We start from the raw sequence: 14874 nt of genomic DNA on the forward strand, positions 1-14874 counted from the left end.
TGTTTGCTTAAAGCTGGTTGGAGGGAGTTTGGGGGGATTTCCATCAGTTTTAATCAAGGGGCCTATACTTTAATTACTAATACATATTTATGATCTCTTCAAAGGACTTGTGGGTTTTTTGTTTCGGTTGTTTAGAGTCACATAGAGTTTGCTTCAAAAGTTAAAGGGTATTTTAGCTTGATGTTTCATCTGTAATTCTTGATTCCCACTACAAAACAGGTTGTTCAGACTGCAGGCTGTACTACTTGACAGAGTTAGTTCAGCAAAGCAGCAATCAAAACATGTTGCACATAACAAATTGCTACACCAGTGCTGGTTTAAGAAATCCTTTTTATTGTAAACAGGAACTTAGTATATTCTCTGAAATGTCTTATCCTGTGGAAAGCTGTTCAGCATAATTTATGATTTCTCACTTAGTGTATTTATGTAAATGCAGCTGTAAATCTGCACTTCGTTTTGTACAGGGGTTTTGTTTTTTTGTCTACTGTGTCAGCCATTTGGCTGCAGGAATACAGTACCACTTGCTCAGGGGAGGGAAAGTTAGCACTGTTAGCCAAAAATGAGACAGTTTGTCAGGACGGTAAGGTAAGTGTGCTATTCTTGTGTAAAGCTGTGTTTTATGAGGTGAGCCCAGCAATCATATTGTCTTTTCATGCAGTAACTCATTGGACACTTCCTGCCTACTGAAACTCCTGGAGAAGTCTTTTCTACCATGTCCCGAGGCAATGCAGTAAAAAGAAAGGACTATTGATGGGATTTTTGAGAAACCAACTGCAAATAAATGCATTTTCTGATTTTATCTGGAAGTGGAGAATAGTTGGACAAGCCTCATCCATTAGATCTACAGCTTTCTGCTTGTTTATATTGCAGGCATAAAAATGGGAGCCAGTCCATCATGCATTTGGTTGCTTTAGAAGTGCAGGAGTTGGGTGTGTTCACAGCAGTACCATAGCCACATTCATGAGGAAGCTCCATGGGTGCTAATTTTAACCTTCTGAGAATTTTGACCACCTCCTGTAGAATTTCGCATGGATTTTGCCCGACTGCTTCCATGAACAGTATGTTATTCTTCTCTGTGCCCTGTAGTTCTGCCTTCCAACTACATGTTTCAGTACCAGTTTCAGTACTGCTTTGCCTGGAGAAAGTGTCCTTGTTCCATTCTTTTCAGTTGAATTAAATTGAATAAAAGTAACATATAAAAAATTGGCAGTAAGCATATCAGTTTTATCTTTCATTGTAAAACTTGCACACGCAGCTTTTCAGAAATGCTTGTAAAGTCTAATGGACCCTCTTCAGTCTTAAAAAGCTGAGTAATTACCAATTGGCAACATGAGAGGTGACAGTAATGATGGAGATTCTGCTGCCTTACATTTGCACATTTGTACATATGAATGGCACTACAGAGACTGTATCCTACAAGTGTTAATGGGTCCAGTATCTTTCTTTCAGCACAGATAGTCAGCATGAGTGCAGGTTAAAGCACACCAGTGTTCCCTCTGTTAAAGGGAGTAGGACACTAACACTGTTTTCTAGAGGTTTTGCTTCTGTAAAGCAAGATCATATTGAGTAAAAGAATGAAGCTTCTATAAACTGTGATGCAACTTAAACCACAAGTGTATGGCTAGCATATCATCCCTGATGTAAATACTAAAAGCAGTCAAGGAGAACAGACTGAAGAAAAAAAGCAGTTTCTGATTTGAAGTTGTGTTCTCACAAAGCTTTCTGACCTGACCACCCCTGAGCGATGCCACGTGGCTTCCTGGTGGGGAAGCTTCCCAGCATGGGGGGTGTGAGGAGCGGTGCCTGAGAGCTTACCCAATGGTCCTCCTGGGCAAGCTGCATAACTGTGCTGCTGCATCAAAACCTGCTTCCTTCTCCTTCTGCTCGTGCATTTTTTTGCACATCTACACTGTTGGTGCTGCTGGGATGACTGTGATGCACCAGTGGTTTTGAGTCCACTCAAAGTACATGCTAGAGCTGAATGGCGGCACAGGGCTCAGCAATCTGCAGGAACCATGCAAGCAGCACCACAAAAACACAAAAAGCTAGCCCATGCTGTGCTTTGGGTAGCCACATGACCACCACCACCTGGTGTAGCTGGTGTTAAAGGCAGACAGTGCGCCTTGGCGCTGCAGGTGGTCTTGTGCGAGCCTGTGCCTGATGAGGCTTTGGAGCACTCCAGCTCCTTACCTGCATTAGCATGTCTAATTGAAATGCTGTCTGTTAAAAAGACTCCAGCAGGTATAAAAGCTGTTGCCTCTGAGAGGAAGAAAGGTGACTTTTTGAGAAGAACTTCTTGAGACAAGGAAGAAGCTATACGAATTTTGATCTGAGACTCAAGTGCTAATAATACTTAATCACTGCAAAAATCCAATCTGAATATTAACAGCTCCCTCTGCTCTTTTGCGAGGACAAACATTTCTTTCTAAATCTCAACAAAGCAAGCTTTTAATGTGGGTCAAATGGAAATCCTGTTTATTAAAAATCTGCTAAAGACAACTAGATTTTTAATTTCAATGGAAGAGTCTTCTCTGTGACCCTTAAAGGCATGCCAGTGGACTCTTCCAGCACATGCCTCAGTAAACAACAAATGAATCACTGAGGTGCTCTAACAAGGATTGATGTGTCCACCCAATTAGAGGGATATAAAGAGCTCTCCCTTGAAATTCTGGGTTCATTTGGGTTGCTCTGCTATTTCCGCAGTCTAGCACTGAAGCATTGCTTCAGGGGTATTGTTGGCCTCAACAACTTGCTTGTGTGTGTTGTCCTAGCTAACAAGTACAATTTTTGTACAGATATTTCTCCTATGAAGTACTCCAACAGAGAAATAAAAAAATTATGCTGAATGTCAAAGACAAATCCCTCACTAATATCTGTTTAAGCTAAGAGTAAGATCTTCTCCAAATTTAGCACTGCTATGAGTGTGATTGATGAGGCTTGTTAATCACCTGTTTTCAGGGACTTGCAATTTCTTAACTTGACATGGGTGATCTTCTTTTTTGCCTAAAATATGTGCAGTTTTTGGAGGTGAGAAGGTGCAGTGCATGTTGTATGTGTCAGTAATGCAACTGGTCAGATGAAGCAATGGATGGAAAATTCATTAAGTATTCTGAGGCCGTTTCCTCTTTCTCTTGGAACAATGTTTCTATTTTCCATTTCAACCGTACATGTAACTTGTACTGCTTCAGTGATAATTTCCTCACATCATCTTAAAAGAAAAATAAAAATGAAAACATCTTTTCACTCTACAGAGAATTTCTATTTCAGACAAATAGCCCAATTTTTTGCATAACAACACATAAAGGAACCTAAAGAAGGATATCATGCGCATCAAGAATAAAGCAAAGATGAGAGTATGTTTTGTTTTTCAACTGGATGCTATCTCAAGGTTTGTGGAGCACTTCAAGACTGCACAGGGTATCTTGCAGGTGCTATTTAAGGATTCCTTCTGACAAACTGTGGTGGCAATTTACAGTTCCCTTACCATACTTCTAGGGAAAGTGTGTCATATTATTACATCTGCAGACAGCTACATATTGACACCTGAAATTTCATTTCCTAGACCGCAAATGAAACCATGACACTTTTGTTGACTTGCCTAGGCCAAGCAATAAATCATTACAAACCATCTGGTTAAGATATTCAACTAAATATTATAGAAGATGCTTTAACTCCTATCTTTTTGTTGCTTCTTTTTATCCCTTCAGTGTGACCTGGCTCTCAGTAGGGGATTGTAACTTAGCTGTGGCTGCATTTGAATTCATATTTGAATTCAGTTACAGTGACATGCCCGGTTAGATGGTATTTTGAAGCCTTGATTCATCATCAGTTAAGGCCCTTGCAGCAAAGTCCTAGTGCTCTGAAACAGATCATTGTTACGAAAAAGATTTTCCTCTGTTCTGTAGGTTTTACAAAAATTCAAAATGTAGTGTTTCAGTTTTTGCCAAGTATCCTAAGAAGCAAACTTATATGCCTAAATGAGAAGCCTTGACATCTCCCATTGGTGGAGAAAGTCACGTTCGTCGGTACTCCTAATTACCCACTGAAGATAATTAGCTGACCATTTTTGGACATGTTTATCATAACACAGATATGACAGCAATGAAAATGATCTGAGTATCTCTTTGGAGCAAAGTAAAGAGGAGAAGTGTGAGTTAGAAGCAAGTGCTCTAAGTTACTGCCTTTCCTTTTTGTTTAGCCAGAATCCTAAGTACCAGGTGTTCAGTGAAGCTGAGCTTATTTCAAAAAGTTGTAGATAATGAAAATTGATTTGAGCCAACTTTACTGGAGCCAGTAACTTTAAATTTGGATTTGTGCTGTCCTTTATGCCCAGAACCTTCCTAGATTATCTTTTCCCAGTTCCTGATTTTTCATACACAACAAGATTTCATTTTATTAATAGATTGGCTGTGTTGGGAACTGTTTGATCTCTTATTTCCACTATTTATATAACCAAGTCACTGACCCACTGTGAAAATTCAGTAGCAGGCAGTTGTGATACAGAGTGTATGTGCCTTATGTCACTGGCCTTTGTGTCCATAAACCTAAAAGCTGCTGCCTGGCCATTCCTCTGCTTGAAAAATCTTCCTGTTTGCCAAGTCCTTGAGGACATAAAAGAATTTTCATGTTTTCTTAAAACTGAGGCATGTGTGTGCGTGCGTGTTTGTGTGTGTGTGTGTGAATTTCCCACTAGAGGGGAAAAAGAAGAAAAAAAACAGCATAGTGAAAATATCCTGGAATTACTTCAAAAAATATCTCCCTACAGTAGTAAGTGAGAGGTCTTTATTTAAAATAACCTTAATAGAATTAAATACTACAGTGAATGGAAAAACAGATGAACCCTGTGCTTATATTTAATCCATTGCTGTCTGCCAATATGTGTGGCTTTTTGCAGTACTGGAGATTGTTTCATCTCTGCTCCTCTTGGGCAGCTGCTTTGTGACTGGACCAGCATAATGGACAATAATTCTTCATTAGCTCAGACAATGGGAAAGAAAAAAACACAGATGAGAAAGGCTTGGTAGAGAGAACTTTGGTTGTACAAAACTCCGTGGTTTTAACTCCTGTTCAGTACCAGACCCAATCTAGCTGTTTCCAGGACCTCGTGAATCTTTGCAAGGCAGCAAGCAGGCACAAGCACATATTCTTATTCTCTGTGGAGTTTGGAACACAGACCAAAATTTGTTTGTATTAATCAAGGATTGCCTTTCTACCTTGAACAGTTTGCTTCCTCTTTTATCTTCTTTCCCCTTGAGGCCCTCCACCTCCCAGTTTTCAAACCAAAAGAAGATAGGTAAGATTGTACTCACCCTAGCTCTCAGGCTAGAACTTCATCTTTTCTTGTCCCTTAAAAGTGTGATTTTCCCCTGTCTGGAGCTTCTGTGTTCCTGCTCTGTGGACATTGCCCTTACAATTTGTTACAATTGTCCTGTTCCTTATCACAGCAACTGCTTCTTTCAAATACATTGCTTTATTGTGCTGAACCCTCCCTAGTGTGCTATTGGCACAGGCATCTCTGCCATTAAGTACCCCTCTTGTGCCTTTTCCTCAGCCTTCTCCCAAATCCTGCATGTCTTTGGATCTTAGGGCTTTTCTTCTTTCAGTCAGTTCCCATCTAAGTTCTACTTCCTTTCCTCCCACACGATGCAAGGTAGTCCCAGACCCCTGATTGACCATGGGTTTCCCTTTGTGCTCATCTGTTCTTCTTCATCCCCTCTCCCTGTGTTCACTCCTGCCTGGATGCAGATTAGGTGAGAGACTGACTGGTGCTGCCAAGGCTCACGGGAAATATACTTCCAGTAGACATCGCAAGGCTTGCCAAAATCTTGCGCCAGGGCACAGGATAGTTTACTCTGGCAGTCTGTATGGTCACCAGCTTGCCAGCTGGCAGTGATTCTTTTGTGTATTTGCAGCATCTCAAAAAAATACTGGTCCTTCCTTACTTTAGGTTTATTTTAAATCCTCTCTTACATGTCTTAAATTTTATGGGATGAGCCTTTCCACTGTGGGCTATAGGAGTGGGTGGAGCCCAGGAGGCACACGCTGAGCGCACAAGTGCAGCATATTCTTCAGCAAGGAGCTCCTTTTGTTCCTTGACCATCAGCCACATCTTCAGCTGCACTGAGTTGAAATCCTCTCATGGGTTAAGAAAATCTCTGTGAAAGTTTACACCCCCACAACCTCCCCCGACGAGTGGGAAGTGCAAATGAGTACCTCAAAGCAGAAGTCTCTATCTCTGGATTACTTCCTTTGCTGGAGAAAATAATTACTTTTAGCTGGCAACTACATTCATTTGGATACAGAGAAAAATTCCTGTGTGCTTGGTATGTTGGAAGTAATGAGTAATTGAGGTATGTAGAATGGAAAGAACTTACATAACACAGTTTCACAGACCTGTGGGGAGACCTGAATTTGCTCAGCCCTGTTCTGCTGCATAAAGCTCTCTAGTTTTTACCTTGCAAATACTGAGTAAGCATAGAAAGTGTATCAGACCAGTCACCTCTTGATAGCTTCTAGATCTGTTATGATCTTTTCCCATGTAATTTCTTAGGATGTTTTTCACTCTCTAATGAACAATTTCAGCTATTATTTTTGCATCTTGCCTTTTGGAATATGTTCTTACACATGAATGACTTCACCCATATCAGGAGCTCTTAATTCTTTTCCTTTCCATTCCTGGAACACCTCATGGCTACCAGTGTCAACACTGAGTAATGATGAGTTTTCCTGCAGTCACTTCAAACTGCTCACTGTAAACAGCTTCTATTTGCATCCATTTGAAACTTAAATACTCTCTATTCTAATCTGTTGGTGCACACATATATAAAATGGAGATGTCTGAATGAAGTTGTTTTTTTTTCCATGACAACATGGCTGATTCTTTTAAAATAATACTGATTAAATATTGTCCACATCACTGTTTTACCTTAAAAAATTTACTTTTCTTTATTGAAGACACAAGAAGGCTGAATCACTAAAAATGGCAAACTTTTTTAGAACTATGTCACGACTACTAGAATGGCCTCTGGAATGGTCTCCATACTACCTCTCTCACTTGCAGATTCCTTACCAGAATACTGATTAATTCTCTTGCTAGTTTTGCTGGATGGGTGCAGATCACCTGCTGTTTATACTTGAATTTTCATTTCCATCTATGTAAGCTTTATTTTTGACACACTGATCAGAGGATGATATTTGCTTGCTTGAGAAGCTGTGACAGTATTTATCAAATAATGCCATGGCTCTGGTGCTCTTGTGTGAAAAACACCTTTTTCCTACCACAGGTGGACTAGAGTAAGTTATTGCATTTCTTAAAATAAATGCAGGATTGAAGTCATAGGATTGACTGTGTCTGTGAATGTTACTTTCTTTTTCATTCAGATCATTGTGCTGTCTCTGTTGCTGCAATAAAAGCCCACTGCAGTCCTGTGAGAAAGCCCTGCTTAATGCTGAACACACCAGAATGTGTAATTCAGATAGACGGGGACACCTTTAAACCATGCCAGGAATCAGTGTGTAAAATTTAAGGAATAAACTGAATGAAGAGCAAAAGAAATGTTATCCTGGGTCTGGCATTTTTATTGTGTACAGTGGAATAAGTACCACAACTGCTTTTAATAATAAGACTGGTGCCTCTATGAGAGTGCCACTTTAAGTTCTCTTGAATTTGGAGGTTTTCTTTTTCTAGATTTATTTTATATTGCACAAAACTAATTATCTTGGTAGTGTTGAGTTTTGAGGATACTGACAGTTTACAATTTATTCTTTATTGTTAATCGCTATACTGATATTCTGGCATTAAAATCCAATTTTATTGCTGTTATTTCCATCTCTCCTTCAGAAAGAAGTGATACTCCTTTCTTTTAGCATGTCCAGGGCAATCCCACAGTAAATTATTTTGCAGTTTTGCACTTTACTTTTTCAGGGTTTGTCACTATATTGAAAAGGTTATAATCATTTGGGGTTCCTGTCTATCCCCTTGCAGTGGCCAGTGTGCAGGTCAAACCTTAGCATTTTCTGCAACTGTGGCTTGCCTTCTGTCCTATGGAGATTCTTTTTGTCAAATTATTTTTAAGTCAATAAAGCAAGCCAAATCCAGATGAGGACCAGTTCCTTATAATGTGTAGTTGTTGGTTTCATAGAATAGACACAATTTGAAGACATCCTGGTCATCCAGATCATTGATTCTTAGAGAATCTTATGTTAAAATTGAGGTGAAAACCTGTTTGTGTTTACGTCTGGAAGCAGCAGAATACCCTCTGAATCCTCTTTTCTCCTTGCTTAGGCTTGTACCAGACAGGTTTTGCATTACCATAGTATGCAGGTAGAATCTCACATATTGAAAAAAAATGTTGATGATCTCCTTCTCTTTCCTTTTGGCCTCAGAACTATTACTTTCAGGGTGGTGGCAAAGACTTCTGTGCCTTAGGAAGCCTTCCCTGGTTCTGATTGAAATTCCAATCATGCCTGAATGCCTGTCTGTATGCAGATTTTGTATGGAGCAGCCTATCTTCAGTTCCGCTGTTAATTAGTTCAGAGCCTACAATCATCCTAAATTTGTAGATATTGAGAACTCTGCCCATGCAACCTGATAGCTGGCCTTAGATGCTTAAATGAGTTTTGCTGCAGTACTTCAAAGGTATTACGACACCAAGGTTAGTGATGACCTGGTGACCTACAAGGTTCTCATTTTGTTAGATTGCCCAAAGCTCATACAGTTTGTCAAGAAAACAAAAATAAGAGAGATATGACTTGTAAATTCTCTTTACAAAACATAATACATGCTGAATATCAACCAGTTTGGCCTGTGAAGTGATTTAAAACCCCATTAAATTCTTTGCTCTGAGCATGGCATGAACCCAATCAACTCTAGTTTTTTTTCTTTCCTTCCAGCTAGATGGTGTCTATATTCAGCTGTATATTAGAAAACTTGTGAACTTACGGTAGTTTCACTTCCTGCACCACTTCTGCTGTCCCAGGCCGGTGTGTGGTATGCTGGCGCCTGTTGTGAAACTTTCCTCTTTCAGAAGCTGTGCCCCGGGGTGTGGGAAAGTTATGTTGTAATGCTGGGGACCAGGGAAGAGGCACACTAACCTCATCTACAAAATGGTAATTTCTCAGAACCTGCATGGTCATCTTCTCCCCTGAAAATGCTGAAATTGGGCTGTGTTTGTATTTTTTTTCACTTTTTTTTTTTTTATGGAAATCTGTTGAATAACACTTTGCTTACATGCCATTGTGCTGTACCTTTTCAGACAGAAAAAAAAAATATTCTGGCATTAACTGAATGTCTCTGAAAGGCTTTAGCAATTCTGACCTGACAGAAAGACAAGGTATGGAAAAAAATGCTCTGCAGTATTTACTTGAGCCTTTCTTCTGTCCACACAAACCAAAATTAGCAACGTCAGTGTAGATGTTGGGTAGTTATGCCACACATGGATTTATGAGCTTGCCTAAACATCTTGTTATTAAAAGTTTAAATATTTACACTGAGAATCTGCTGCCTTATGGACTTTTGTGAGTTTATTTCTAAACAGTGAGGATATTTTTTTTTTCCAATTGAGAATATTCTAAGGTTGACTTTAACATAAAACTGCTTTAGTGCTCTTCTAATCAACAGTTACAGATTAATTTATGCTAAATCAGGGCTTAAGCGTTGCTTAATCCTTTTAGAGTTCTAGCAAAGACTGACCACTTGACTAAGATTATGTAGCTTAGTAAAAACCCTGGTTTTAAATAGGACATTGAAACAAAATTAGGTAGAGCTCAGGGTGCTGGCTTTTGCTGGTATATTCACATTGGCATTTTGCAATGGTAGGGCATATATTTGTACGGGATCCTTAGGAAATCAAGGCTTGTGCTGTCTATTCCTCTTAAGGACCCAATATAAATCCTGCTAGATGAGGCTCCTTTTTTTTGGTGGGGCTTGAATTGAAGCAATAAAGCAGAAATCATACTGGGTTAAACTTAAAACTATTTTCTTTTTAGTTGTACGTACATATAAAAAAATATGCCCTTGGCTCGCCAAATGTTATCCAGTTGGCAATCACACGGCAAATAACATGCTGAAGATTAAAAGGCTATGCTTTAAACAACACTTTCTGTGCTTGATGAAATATTTCCCATTTTTTATGTTGGGAACTAGCACTGTTAAGTAGAAGCAAATAATTGCTATGAAAAAGTGCATGATTTTTGAGTAGAATTTTATCTTCAAAATTGTTGTGGTTGGTGGGGGATAAGAAACAACCAAATATACCAAATGGAAGAATTGGCTCATAAGTGGTTGTGTGCTGCACTTGAATATGATGGGACCTGGAGGACCTGCAGACTGCCAAACATCATCGATTGAGATGGGCAGAGACAGCTTTCTTTTAGCAAAAAAAGCAATGGTTTTCAGTCAGTGTGGAGAGGGGAATCATTGGATGAGGCAACTTGTGTCAGGGAGGCATGTTCTAGCACCAGTTGTCTGCAGTAGATCTTTTAATTCTAGTATTTTTAGCAAAATTTTAAGTCATTCAAAGAACAAGATAATCCTATTTTTTTCCTCTTTTAGAAGTTTTCAGGGAGGTAAAAGAAGGATTAAGTAATAACTTAGGAATTTACACTGAACATGGATGTTGGCTCTGTTGCTGTAGCTACATCATCCATCTCAACATACAGTAGCTATGGGAACAGAGCTATTGGACCTTGCAAAAGGAATGCAAACATTTCACTGCTGGTTTGCCATTTGTCAGAGTCCTTTTCTCAGAAGTCTTAACATAATTTCTATTCCAGTCTTAGCTCAGTCAAGCCTAAAATTCTAACCATGATATCTCCCTCCTACAGAGTCAGTCTCAATGCAAACAGGTCTCTTTTCTCTATATTCTTACAAGTCTTTCTATCAAATTCTACTTTTCTGACTGAGCAAGGACACTGAGTAAAATATAGCTGTAGGCCATGGGGGAAACCAAATAGACATAGAATAGCGTCACAAATAGCTTCACTGCTCAGGACACACCTGCAGTTGGACAGTTCAGTCACAGAATCCCATGGGTATTGCAAGTCCAAATGTTCTGGTACTGCTGGATCTTGGGGAATTTGGTGGTAGCGAGCATTTTAAAAATGCTTGATAGACAAGCTTGTCAAAATAAACAGTAACAATGAACTTTTTCAGAAAATGTTGCAATCAGCTGCAAGTAGTTATAATACTGCAATTTAAATATAAATACAAATGAAAGTTGTAACTGTTTAGTGCTTTTTTCCCCCTACAAAGCATCCTGATGTATCCAGGACTCCTGCTCTTTCCTGGCTGAAAAATTAACAAAATTAGGTATATCTATATTAGGCTACTTTACCTGAGCGCTCTTAAATGTTGGTGGCCTTGGGAAGGAACAGAAGTACCATGAATACTGCTCTGTCAGAAAGCTACAGGAAAAGAAACAGGGCAGTCAAAGCAAGATACTTATGTTGATGAAATTAATGTTCACAGCATGACTCTGTCAAAACTTGGCTTAGTACATTATAAGCAATTTACCAAAGAGAACTGGTATGTTCAAGATAAAGACAGCCACAGTATCCTGGTTTTTGAGAGTGGAATATAGTTGATTTTGAACTTCAGGAACTTGATCCAGGCTTACAATTTTTGGCTTCAAATCAGACCAGTAACATTCTACTTCCTAGGAGGCGAGCTAAAATAAATCATATGTGAAGCCTGATTCTGTTTCTTGCTTCTATCTATTCTACTGCAAGTAAGATTTCTTATTAAAATCACCATGGATACATGATCCTTATAATCCTGTGAGTCTTTTTCTGATAGTCTGCTTAGCTGCAGAAAGTTAACTAACTCTGTGCCTAAAAGAAATGAGCTGCTGCCCCTCTCCCAAAGTCGCAAATCCAAGCAGCTCATTTTTAAATTAGCCATGAACATATTGACCTGGTTTCACCATGGCAGATGCATTTGACAATGCTTCACATCCATCCAAGTGGGATCTGGGCTATGTGCCCTGTGCTGCATGGCCTTTTGCAATAAGAGAGAAATAAAATGTGTGGGAAGTTGCTTGGGAATCTTTGGGAAGAGTAGCAGTTCAGAAGCAATTGCCCCGACACAGAACTCTTTCACAGAGGTATGTGCACACTGCAACAGCAAACTGCCTTTATTCAACAACCAGTATGAATGGTATTGACCAGCTGATAAATGGTAAATCAGTATTCTGATTTGAATGTCCCTACTGTGAAGATATGATTGTGCAATCTCTGCTCTTCCATCCTACTGCATATATGCATGAATTTGAGTCCTTTAAATTTGGTGACATACCATTGCTCAGGATGTTAATCAACTTGGTGGTCATTGAGAGCATCTCCTGGCTGCTGGACAGGCAGTGGTCAGAAAGGGAAGGGTAAGGATTAAAAGTCCTGATTTTAGTAACTGCAGCAATATTTTTTACATAACCATTCTGCCATCATCACCTTCTACTGCTATGGGCTTTAAGTAAAATGTAGCACAAATGACTTACACTGTACATGTTGTTTCTGGGATCGTCCTTGGCTGCAGTGATTTGGTGTCATTATGTGCTTCTCAGAGAAAGAGCCTGAATTAAAAACAACTTCTGTTGCTGTTTAATGTACTGTAGCAAATGCTCTGTAGATCTGTAAATCAAGACATTTGTTCTTCATTTTTAGCAATGCCCTTTCCCTGAACTCATTTAATGAGACAGTTGTAAGATGTTTGTATGTTCTCCAGCTGGACTGGGTGCACAATTCTTGAACTCTGTCTCTTACTACATTCTCATTTTAAAGTCTCCTGTGTCAATAGATAGTGGCAGCTATATTCTTAAAGCAGCCTTGTTCCACAGACTACCACTCTGACGTTGTAAGCAGTGTAATAGACAGTAAGATCCTTGAGGGTGAAAGAATTTGGGAATTTCTTTGATACTGAAGATCTTGACAGCTGTGTTTTATAAAAGTGAAGGGGAGTAAAAGCGGAGGGTAAATTACGAAAGGTACTGTACAGACCAAAATGTGACATACAGCATAATAGACAGAGAAGAACGGAAGACTGTTATTATTCCTGCTTGTCACAGAAAACATGCACAGAAATCACTTCCAACATATAAATGAAGTTTATGCAACTATAGCAATATGAACAATTATAAAAGTAGTTTTAGAGATTTAGATTATTGTCTCTAATTTCATCTATCTCTTAAAATAAAAGCAGAAAAAAATTACATTGTTAAGTGACTCTACTATTTTCTATCTGCTCTAGATTAAACTGGAAGTGCAGATTTTGTCAAACTACTTAACAATTTCATGCCCCTCTTCTGATGAATGTAGGTTGCTCAGGTTCCTGGGTCAGTCCTACATCTTAACCCAAGTGAACTGAGCAGCCATTTACCAAGAATGGGTTACACAGAGCACCTTTCTCTGTGCACTTTTCTTAGATTTCATTTGATGTCTGCTCGGCTTAGCTTGGCTTCGCTTGTGCATTCAAACTGTGCCACTTCCCTGATGACACCAGGCACTTGGGCAAGCCTTGTGCCCAAAGAGATGCTGAGCTCCATTGCCAGAATTGCTACTACTGGTCTGAGAGAGCTTTTGTTCTTTGCTGGTTTGCTGTTTTGTTTTGGTGTTTTGCTAATTCTGTACCTTTCTTATCTAGTCCAGGGCATCATCTTACACCTGTGTACAACAGCTAGTGTATGCAACTTCCACTTTTGTGTGGGGAGAATTTTTTGTTTGCAAAGATCCCATGCAAAAACAGGTGAAGGCTCTTCTTGTGTTAACATTTTCTTGTTTTTTTTGAACATGTGAAGGATAGATTTCTTATATATCCTTTTGCCCAGCTTTTTGTTCTCTCTTTTGTCCCTCTCCTCCCCTCCATCCTGGAGTAAAAGTGTGCATTTACTTCTTGCAATTCCAGCTTTTCATAGGATTTTTTGCTACATGCCAATGTAGAGGAAGCAGGAAGATGATGTTACATGGCATCAGGAAAAAGAAAATGAGACACATCCTGTGCTGAACATGCATAGGACAGCTTGAAGCTTGATGTGCTCTGTCATGGTAATAGAGAATGATATGAACCATACTGACCCTGTACACAAGCTGATTTGTGTTTTTGCTTAGAAAAGAAGACATCTCGCCTTCTCTGTGTCACAGTCCACACTACCTTGCATGCTAGAATAATTTGCTGGATATTTCTGCAGTGAGGAGCACGGTAAAAACCAGAGGAAAGACAGTGAGAGGGAGGTAACCTGCCATTTTCCAATATCTACTTAAAAGCAGATAAAAGACATCCTTTCTTCAGAAGTGTTCTGAGGGGAAAGGATCACCCTTTTGTTCTTTCTCCTTTTGCAAAGTCTGTTGGATTTAAAAGCAGTTTCACTCTTTAACATTTATACAGATTGACCTTAAAAATAATCAGTGCCATCCTAAAATGACTGTTAATCCTGGGGGCTGCAGAGATGGCTGCCATTTGTCAAATACTTACACAATATTTGAATTATCAGAAAAGCACCAGGACCAGTTTAGTAACCTTTTCCTGGCATTGTTTGCTAAACATTTCCTATTAGACTATGCTCACTATGAACAATATCATAGAGTAACTTAGTTTTCTGAATTACAATCATAACTTATGCTTCAGTACCTTATGTTCCGACTAGTATTATGGTTTAACTTTCCTCTGTACCTTTAACTTGAAGATTCTACATAAGAGCTTTCCTTTTAATGTCCAGATTAGTGCCCTTATGCCTTAATAATTTTGAGATCTAAAACACTGCTGTAGAAAAGAGTTAAAACCTAGCCTGGAATGTAAGAACTATTTAACAAATGTTATAACCCATTTCCATGTAATGCATTAACCAAGTACAGGTTGTTCAGGCTTCCAGGTCTCCCGTGCAGAGT

The 14874-nt window shown here is 39.2% G+C and overlaps 1 protein-coding gene across 5 annotated transcripts in view; it reads left to right on the forward strand.

The window, feature by feature from the left end:
- The window catches only part of BASP1 (brain abundant membrane attached signal protein 1), a 50926-nt gene that overhangs the window by 15626 nt on the left and 20426 nt on the right, over positions 1-14874 (forward strand). Inside the window, exon 1 of one of the 5 annotated variants that reach the window (XM_088058104.1) lies at positions 6199-6350. The exons of the other annotated variants lie outside the window; for them this stretch is intronic. The gene's annotated coding sequence lies outside the window, so the exon portion shown is untranslated. Of the gene's footprint in view, positions 1-6198; positions 6351-14874 lie in introns of those variants that run through there. 5 annotated transcript variants of the gene reach the window in all.

Source organism: Pseudopodoces humilis, chromosome 1 (assembly GCF_049639895.1).
Source record: "Pseudopodoces humilis isolate 2021_Gansu_Grassland_sample_001 chromosome 1, ASM4963989v1, whole genome shotgun sequence".
Classification (NCBI taxonomy): Eukaryota; Metazoa; Chordata; class Aves; order Passeriformes; family Paridae; genus Pseudopodoces; species Pseudopodoces humilis.